Source organism: Emydura macquarii, unplaced genomic scaffold (genome assembly GCF_026122565.2).
Source record: "Emydura macquarii macquarii isolate MOO-44397 ecotype Brisbane River unplaced genomic scaffold, CSIRO-AGI_Emac_v2 contig_561, whole genome shotgun sequence".
NCBI classification, from domain to species: domain Eukaryota; kingdom Metazoa; phylum Chordata; order Testudines; family Chelidae; genus Emydura; species Emydura macquarii.
In genome coordinates this window covers 16,524,109-16,534,527 of record NW_027130698.1, presented here as the reverse complement: position 1 = coordinate 16,534,527, position 10,419 = coordinate 16,524,109, and positions in this window count along the sequence as shown.

Sequence of the window (10,419 nt, the reverse complement as noted above, 5' to 3'; positions counted from 1 at the left end):
TCGGGGCGGGGCTTCCCCCGGCGGCACGGAGCGGCGGCCGCCCATAGGCCGCCGCCCTCCCGCGGGGCACGCCCACCGGATGGGGTTGACACGTTGTGGCGAGGTGGGCGGGATCTAGAAGGGGGTGGGGGGAGGAGTCCTGGAGCAGCACAGGAGATGCTCCAAGAGAGCGGGGTGGGGGAGCCCCTGTGAAGCTGCAGGGCGGGGCTCAGCCGTCGGAGAAAGCGGGGTGGTCCTAGGAAGCCATGAGATGTGAGCCTGGGGAGTTTCGGGGTGTTCCCCCTGAATGAAAGTGGGGGGTAGGTATGATCTAATGTCTGAAGGCTTCCCCATTGCCTGCAGTAACTGTCACAAGCTGAGTGTGTTTCCTTACTTCCATACACAGCAGAAAACAGGAATCCGCCTGGCTTAGAATCACAGAGTTGGAAGGGACCTCAGGAGGCCACCTCGTCCAACCCCCTGCTCACAGCAGGACTGGTTATAACCCTTGCCCTCTCTCCCTGTCCCGCCTCCTGGCTCATCGAGTTGTGTCACGTCTAAGTGTTGGGTTGACCAGACAGCAAGTGTGAAAAATCAGGACCAGGGGTAGGGAGTAATGGGCGCTTCTATAAGAAAAAGCCCCAAATATCGGGACTGTCCCTATAAAATGGGGACATCTGGTCATATTTTGTCAACTCTAGCTTCTTGGCCAAATCCAATTTAAATAAATGAGAGGGAGGTGTATAAATACCTTCTGGGTTCTGGGCCCATAATTGTCTTTGTCTTCTGGGAAGCACTGAGCACGCCTTTGGGCTGTATAAAATAATAATGAATAGATTAGTTTTTCACCTCTAGATCACTTCACAACAAACCCAAATACCTTGCTGTGAGAGAGTCTTGTATCATTTTTAACCAGTGGGGAAATTGAGGCACAAAAAAGTGAAGTGGTTTGCCCAAGTCCACAGAGAAAGTCAGTGTCAGAGCTGGGATAAGCACTCAGGAGTAATCTCAGGTCCCAGCCCACCTTTTCCGTTTATACTGTAATGTAAGAACAGAAGCAAAATTAAAGGGTGCTGCACCAGGCAGTGGGCTGCTAATGGGTTATTTTGAAGGGGAACTGTCCCCTTTTCGCTTAGTCCAATATTCTAACAGGACAGGATATAGAGAGAAGGGGAGTCAAAAGGTGGCTATCAGAGAAGCGGTGATTCCAGGGAAGGAGGAACACACCTGCTGTACAGTGCGGGAGACCCACAGACCTGACAACATTCTGAGTCAGCCCCACTTCTTTTATTTCATCATTTCCTCCTGCCCTGTGCCCCACTCTATTTTACACCCAATACTTTCTCTTTTGCCACTTCTCTGGTTACATCATCTCTTCTATCGCCTCTGCTCCCTTTGTCCCTTGTTTTCCTAGAACAGGTTGCTATAAATTGGGCTGGGTTTTAGACCCGCTGCCCTAGAAAAATGGCCAATCAAGAGCATTCCCGAGCCCTCCACTGAAGCGTAGAAAAGGGAGAGGGAGGAAGTCACCTCATAGCCAATAGGAGTCCTCATTTGCTCCTTGTCCTTTTCCCCTTTGGCTCCTGCAGTTAAGACTGGACAGACCATCCAATGCTGCTACTTTGGAGCTAACTTTTCAGCTGTGGTTACAATCATAACAATTGGGTGGAGGGGTGAGGAGGAAAGGAGCCCAGAACATCTGTGGAATCAAAGACAAACTCTGCTCTCAGTTATATGTATGTAATCTTAGTGAAGCCAGCAGGGTCCCACAGATGGGAGGGAGGGGCTGGACTTTGGCCCACTGTGCCTAGATGGTTTAGCTTAAAGATCCTTAAATCCCGTAGATTTTTGACAATCTTATTTTATGTCTCTACACATTTTGCTTTAGAAGCAGAAAGCTTCCAGGGCTGCAGTGCCCCGGGAGCTCAGTGGTGCAGTTTTCTGACATTGCCAAGGAGGAGTTTGCCAAGACTTTGTTCTCCATCTGTCCCGACTTTGCAGACTGCACTGTTTTTGTCTCAGATCAGTTGTTTAGCCGCCATTGTTCAGAATTCAGTTATACCATCCAAGCCTTAAGGAAATTTGCATGCATGAAGCAGCAGGTTTCTCAATTTCTGTAGGCTTGTCTGTGTCTTTCCCATGGATTTATCCTCACAACAGCCATGGGAGATAAGGAACCATCACTGCTTTCATTTTTCAGATGGGAAACTGAGGCAGAGAGTGGCTAAGTGACTGGTTCAAAGTCACACAGTGAGTCAGCGACAGAGGGGAACAGAATGCAAGAATCCTGACTCCCAGGCCCCTGATCAAACTATCTGATCAAGTGAGGTCTTATCCTGGCAAATAGAAAACCCCATTTTATATAACTAACTAGATTTAGAAAAAGAAAGGTTAAAAAAAAAAAACTGGGCCTGTTTAGTCTTGAGAAAAGAAGACTGCAGAAGGACCCTGATAACAGAATTGAAATATGTCATGGGCTGTTATAAGGAGTGCTGTAATCAATTGTTCTCTGTGTCCACTGAAGGTAGGGTAAGAGGTAAAGGGCTTAATCTGCAGCAAAGGAGATTCGGATTAGGACAACATTTCTAACTATAAAGATGGTTCAGCTCTGAATTAGGCTTCCCAGGGAGGTTGTGGAATCCTCGTCACTGGAGGTTTTTAAGAACAGGCTGGACAAACACCTGTCAGGGATGATTTAGGGTTACTTGGTTCTTCCTCGGCGCAGGAGGCTGGACTTGATGACTTCCCGAGACCCCTTCCAGCTGGACATTTTTGTGATTCTATACAATGAACCTCCCCAAGGCCCTAAGCATATGTACAATACAATTTAAAACAACATTTAAAAAAATTCAGTCTGGCCCCTTGCCTATATTCCCTATCCTTTTCTGATTATTCTCATACCCAACAACTACACTTCTGATCTTGCTGCGTGTCTCTGCAACTGACCCCAGCTACAGCAAGAGACTGAAAAATAAAATTCTATTGCACAGGGGAAAAACGTCCGTGTCTGCTGTATGTGAGCCTTTCGGTGCTGCAAGATGCACAAGGGGAAAGTGACCAGTAACATCATAAAACACGTAGCAAAGTGACTCCCGGCACCCAGATGTTAATTTGTTCCAGCCAGCGCTGCCCTGAAATAGCTGTGAGCTGGGTTAAAGAGCATTCTGGGTAATGGGCAGGCAGATGTGCACCTTGAGCATCCCATTTTCCTTTGAAATCCCTGTCCCTGGCATTGCAGCTTACCAGCAGCTGTTGAACTGGAGTCAAGTTCAGCACATTTAACATATGTGCTCCGAGGGCCTTTTTGGAGCCATCGCTTCAACCATGACTGAGATTGTCTCCTGGCTTTTGGGGTATATATGTACAGCTATGCGCACGCTGGTAATCTTGCAAGCAGATGAAAGAGTATGTGAGTGAATTCCTGGCGTCAATAGCGTCTTCAGATGAGAAGTGCTAAAAGACTAGTCACTGCTATCTCCAGTCCAGCATGCAGATATTCAGCACAGCAAGACAGCATGACATTGATCAACGCTCCTCTTCTTCTTTTTTTTTTTTTTTTTTTTTCAAGGGTTTTTTAATTAACTTCCTATTTCAATGGTGGAATAATGAGTTTTAAGCACCACGTGATTCCAGTAAAGAGGTCAAGCTAGCCGTGAGGATGTCAAAATAAATTAAGTTAGGAATTAGGAAGAGTTCCAAGGGGCGGGGGGAGATCTTGCTGTGGAAAATGATTCACTGCCACGGCAGTTGTCAATTCTGCTACCAAACTGGTAGGAGCCAGTCACCCTAAGCTGGTTGGGTAGCACATCGTCACTGTTTGTCCATATTATTTTGCACATTTCAATTCACTTTCTAGTCTTGCTGGTTGTAGGTTCCCATTAAACCTCAGGGCTGATAGATGGCCTTACTGTTCAGGCAGGCACTATGGTCTTGATCCTGCCACACCTTACACACAGCAGCGGGACTACTCACATGTGTCAAGTTAAGCCCGTGTGAATCTTTGCAAGACTGGGGCCCATGCGAGCTTCCCACATGTCGGGCTTGAATCTCCTCTGCTCCATTCATTATCAATCAGACATAGCTCCATCAATGGTTTGGCTGGGGGGGAAGATACAGTGGCATAAGGGACAGGAGAATCAGCTCTGTCCTCTTTAGAAAATTCTATGTGGTATCTTTACTTTGTATCCGAAGAGGCTAGACACGCGGTAAGGTTCGTACTGCTAGTCCGGGAGCCCAACTGGCTGTGGCCAATTTGCATATGCATTTAGAGCATTTCAGAAATAAATGCACAATCAGAATATTATTTACTGAGCACCTCACCTGTTTGCTTATGCTTGTATCTTCTTTGATAGACGATGAGGGAAATTGCTTGTTTGAGTAGAGCAGAAATAAAAACCATGCAGCGGGTGAGCTTTGTGCTCACAGCAGTTTGTGTGAGAGAGAGATGGGGAGGTAACCTGATAAACTAGGAGAAAATCTGGGTTCCCCAATACTACAGATACTACAGTAAATGAATATAGCCCACGGGCCAAATTCAGTATGCACGTTGGTCTAAATGCAGTGTAACTCCACTTACACCAGTGCAAAGTGAATGCAAAAGGTGTCACTTATCAATATTTTCCTTTTCACATAGACATGAAATCCTTCCATTTTCAGAACTGTTTTGGTTCAGTCACAACAACCTGCGCAAACACAAACGACCTTACCAAGGCTGAGGACAAGGCTGCGGCTAATCAGATACAAATTGCTGGCTCTGGGGTAGAAATGCAGGGATAAATGGCTTCAAGGAATCTGCAGTATTTGGACTGTCACAGCATGGGCCTACTTCTCCCAGTCACGAGCGAAGGGAGGAGCTGCTGAGGGACGCAGGCGAGGGTAAGGCTGGGTTTCCATTATGCATTCTACTGTTATTTTGGCCCTGATCCTACAAAAACTTATTGCACACGTGCAACTTTACTACTTGGCGTAGTCCCATTGATTTCACTGCGATCACTCATGGCAATAAAGTTAAGCACGTGTCTAAGCGTTTGCAAGATTGGGATGTTACTGCCTTCTCACCCAGGTATGTTAAACGGACACTATTGAGGCTGGCAGGTTAAAAATGTTCACTACTGGTCATTCTTAACCTGTTTTCAAAAGCCATGCATTGCTGCTTTTCTGTCCAAAACCAACCACTGCCTTGTTACTCGGGGGAGGGGCTTTTTTTTGTTTTAAATCGGTGGCGGCAGACTGGCATTTCTGAGCAACCCTATAATAACAAAACAGCACACGTAGTTCCGTGGTCTTAAGCAACCCTCTAAAAACAAAGCACACGGTGGAGCCCAGCACTGGTGAACGATGCTGTAATTGTGAATCAACGTCTACGTCCCAGTGCTGGTGGGCAACCCTACAATAACAAGCCAGTGGAGAGCCTAGCACTTAGGTACAGTCCTATTATCCTCGACCAGTGTGAATACATCACAAGCAACCCAACAATAACAAACAGGCGCATGTGGCTGGGTTGTCCTGAGAGCAGCCCTGCGAAACCAAACCAGTGAGCATGCACCATTGAGGAAAACACACCCTGACATACATAATGAAACAGGGTTTTTTCCCTTAGAATCGTACATTCCTTGCCAGCGTCCTTTTAATTGGCCCAGCTTACTTTTGGCATCACACCAAGGCCTATCAGATCCCCAAGGCCTATGAATCTGCAGCTGCTTTAGACAAGCACGTCTTACGAGGGTCGAAAGTCCAGATCTTGGGGATTCTCTGTATGACTGGGACAGACGTCCTCCACCCCCCCATGTTCCCAAACCCCTCTTACTCCATGCCCCTAATGGGTCTCCAGCAGTGTAATCTCAGTGCCGGTCTCTACAGCAGGTGGCCCAACCCTGCCAATAAACTATAGCAACCAGCTGGTGCCAATTACGTTTATTGGGGTGTGGGTGATCTTACAAACTTTGATGCTGAGCATTCACTATGACATTAAGCACAGATAATGGTTCTGACAGCAAGTCTAGCTGCACTGCCTGTGTGTGTGTGTGTGTGTGTTTTTCCCCGTTCAAGTCATGTTTGCAGAGAGATTGTTATAATGTAACAGAATAAATAGAATGTTTTCCAGAGCAGTGAATTACATGCCTGCAGTGCAGAGATAATATACAAGCAGCCGCGGTTCCCATTGTGCATGAGGTGACATCTTTTTATGGAGCTGTGTACATTTGTATTAGTGCCAATTAATCTGTAGTGATATTATTAGAGACAGAGAGCGAGCGAATTACGTTGGTGGAGGAATGTAAATGGAAAGGCAAGCTGAGGTGGCGTCTCCAACGGGGCGCGGTGGGGGAGTGACATGGACTGCCAAGCAGAGCGCCCTGGAAGTATTTTGGAACTCCGACCCGCTGTGGTTTTGGTTGGACATTTAAGAGAGGCACCCAGATGGGCCATGATAACACGTTGGGTCCAGCTGCAGGCAGCTGGAAGGCCTCACCCATCTCGCTGCATATGCGGGGAGGTTGCTATAACAATCTCCCCCTCCTCCTGCCCCGGTTCTGCCCGTTAGCCCCAAAGTTGCAGACCATGTAGTTTAAACCTGGCTTGCTGTACGGGGTCAACGCACACACACACTCTCTCTCTCTCCAGAACAAGGCGCACACTATTCAGAACAGGCAAAACAGCTCAATGGCCAAAGAGTGATGCAGAAAATGCTGCCACCTTCTGGTCAGGCGACTTTCGACTTTGAGTGAGATTCATTCAACAGCCTTGGTTTGTTTATAAAGGCCGGCCAATTCACCGCCAGACCCTTACCTGGGTCTAGTTCAGAGGCTTTTAGAATGGTTTAATCCTAATATGCAGTGACTGCCTCAGACGCCTTGTCTAACCTGAACACCAGTCCATTCCACTTACGCCGCTCCAAGGGTCAAATAAAGCCCACAGAAAAGCACGGCGTGACTGGCACCTGAGAATGGGACTCTGCAGAGATGAGATATGGTAGACTGAGCCATGTCATCCTATATGTTTATATAGTGCCCAGCAAAAAGGGGGCCTGATCGTGATTGGTGCCCCTGGCCTCTGTCACAACATCTTTGTTTATAATAAGCTAATTCTTCCTCGGAAAAAAGACACCCAATCCCTCTCTGGCATTTTAACATACCCTATTTACAGACAACTGCTGGGGGCTGTGGATTTTTAGACATTATTCTATGATAGTAAGAAACCAGAAAGATTTCAGGTAAAAACCAAAAAACAACAATGAAAATGACTCTAGCCTGTATTGAAAGAGCAGTAGCAGCAGCTACTTTCCTAGGGTAAATGTAATGAAGTAAGCTAAATGGTAACACAACTTTGTACCAATGTAACTGAGCCCACCCTGGAGGATAGCACTGTTTCAACTAAATCAGTCCAAACCCCTGTGTGTGGGCAAGTCCTACATCAGACCAGCCTGCCAGCCCCATGGAATATTTTAAAAATATTTACATTGAAATAAACGTGGCTTTTCAACTCTTCTGTATGGAAAGCTAGGTTCTGATCTCAGTTACTCCAGCCTAAATCTGGAATAAACAACACTGACATCTTGATTGGCAAACTGTTACCTCACTGGAATTTGACCAGGCAACGGGGGTAACATCCCTCCCCTTGGAAAAAAGTGCCATGTGTTCTTTAACGCCCACATTAAAGGGTCTCAAGTTATTGCCATCTGCAAAAGCCGGTGAGTCCAACAGCACAGCGTCTCCTGATGTTCTCCGGGGACATTCGTTCTGTATTGACTCAGAGGTAACAGTGACACCACTTCCCACAACACCTAGGTTTCCTTTGTTGTCTCCAATCCAGCTACTGACCTGACTAGACCTGCTGTGTGATCTGCTAAGGTCACAGCATGAGGTGATATGACTGAGGATAGGATACAAGCTCACATACCGGGGGAGAGGGGCAACGGACAGACACAGCATTCATGTTTTTTTCCTTTATCTCACTATTTCTTTCTGCAATGCTTTATAGCACCAATGTGTAGCAATGATACTCCCTGAGAGCTGCCTTCCGCTAAATGATTCCAGAAGGGATTTTCAGGCATTTCTGTCCTACGGCAGATTGTCCCTTGGCTTCTAAATACTATGATCACCAAAGACAAATCTCTCTTTCTCACATTCTGCCCATCTCCCCACCTCTCTCTCTCTTGCAATCCTTGAAAACAGCATTCTCCTCGCCTGATGCAACCTCAGTGACGTCTCCCTGGATGTTAAATGAAGATGCATTAGCAACAATGAGGTGAGATGTCTTCCCCTATGAGTAGGAGAGTAATTAATCACTGGAACAATTTCCCAAGGGTCGTGGTGGATTCTCCATCACTGACAATTTTTAAACCAAGCTGGGATGTTTTTCTAAAAGCTCTGCTTGAGGAATTCTTTTCAGGAAGTTCCGCGGCCTGTGTTCTACAAGAGGTCAGACTAGATGATCACTGTGGTGCCTTCTGGCCTTAGACTCTGTGTGTGTGTGTGGGGGGGTGCGTGTGTGGGTGTAGTTTGCTGTTACTGACATTTAGCTCCATAGCCTGGAGATGTATAGAATGTGCTGCTGCATGCCTTCTTTGTCTTGGAGGTGCTTTATTCCTGTGATCATAGAGTCACACTGAGTCATTCTGAGAGTTAAGTGATGATATGCAAGCCCAGGCACTAAGTCTCTCTTGGCATGATATTCAAAGGTGCTGAGGGTTTATGATTTCTATTGATTCCATTGGGAGTTATGGGTGCTCATCACACGGCTTAGGCCAGGTGTAAAGGAGGTGATGCGACTAGAGATGACTAGTTCAGACTGGCTTCGTCAGTAAAGTGTCTGCAGGGGGAATGGGAGACAGATTAAACAGGACTGATTTGGAATGAAGGCCCATTTTTAACTCTAAAGTGTATTTAGTCTTCTAAAAAACCCCCCAAATCTTTAGCCTTCGAGGGCAGCTTAATGACCATGGTACTTCTCGGCAGACTCGGCGCGTCACAGAGAAGCTTAACGCCCAAATGCTAGAAACGTTAGGTGTGCTGATTAGAAGCCAGGCCAGCTGAATTCTGTCTGGGAGCAAACAGCTGCTGTGATCAGTGCTGGATTTGCAAGGGAGCAGAGCTGCTCACATAGACCAAAAAAACACCCTAACGGACATTCTCACAGTTAAATCCTAGCCAGCTTGCTTGGGTGTGATCCATGAGACCTTTTATTCACGTATTTGCATAAGGTTTGGCTAAGCTGAGCAAGGCGTCATGCATGAGAACAGCCGTGGGAAGGAAAAGGAGCGTGAACACCTTGCACCCATTTTGAAATCTTTTTTTTTTTGCTCTTCGCACAGGGGCTCTGCTGCCCCCTCTGAACGTGCACCGACGACGTGAACAGGCAAGGGGACCGTCCTGTTTGTTTTTGTTCCCAGAGTTTGCGGCAAATGAATCAAACAACCAGCCACGCAATGTCACGTGACTTGGGGACCAATTGCACAGTGCGCATGAACAGGGGGCCATTTCACGGAGGCCAGCGTTCGCTTGGGCCAAAGATTTCACGCAAAGGTCGTGAGCAACAACAAACCCCCTGTAAAAATCCCAGCCTGGTAGTGGACAGAAAAGCGGGCAACGTGGGTTGATTACGTTATTTGCTGTGCATCATTTGCGCAAGCGTCAAACTTCGCCAGATTCTTTCCTGAGTTCTCGACACAATGAGCATAGCATTCTACAGCGCTCGTTTCCACTTGTTTTCTAAAAAGACAAAGAAGAGAGGGGTTCAAATGCCCTGCAAGAGAGATGGATCCCAGCCAAGGGACACTGGCAAGGCTGGCTACATGCCATCCTCTGCCTCTGTGCGTGCCTGTAGCAATCAGGTCCTGTGAAGGAGAAGCTAGGGCTTGGGGCTCAGACATTATCGACAGCCATGTGTTCTTGCCAGTGCCATAGGAAATCCCAACACGACTGACCACACTGACTGGGGCAGCATTAACTTATGCAAGATCCCCACCCTGTGCATTTCAATTCCTCCGAGTGGAGGGTTTGAGAAACACTGGCATTTAGAGGAGACTGTGGCTGCCTGGCTCCTTTGGAAGCAGAGGGACTGAGGAGGGGGTGTGGCAACGTGGAGGTACAGGGCTTCTCTGGAGACGGAGTCAGTTTTCGGAGAATCGGACTTTATCCCTTGGCCCCATAGGGAGGCACCCCCACCTTTCTCCACAGACAGGAGGGTGGCAAGGAAAGTCTTCAAGTGCAAATTCGTAATCCACTAAGAGGACAGCGTGACGCTACCCCTTCCCCCACAGTACTGGTGTGTTCTCTCACCTGGCTTTTGAACCCAAAGTCCAAAACAATACAGCATGCAAACTCCTGGACTGGATGCTTCGCTGGTGTAAATCAGGGAGGGCTCCAGTGGAGGTGGGGGACAGATCCCCAGCGGGTGTGAATGGGCACAGATCCAGTCAATGGGCCGGATCCCCAACTAGTG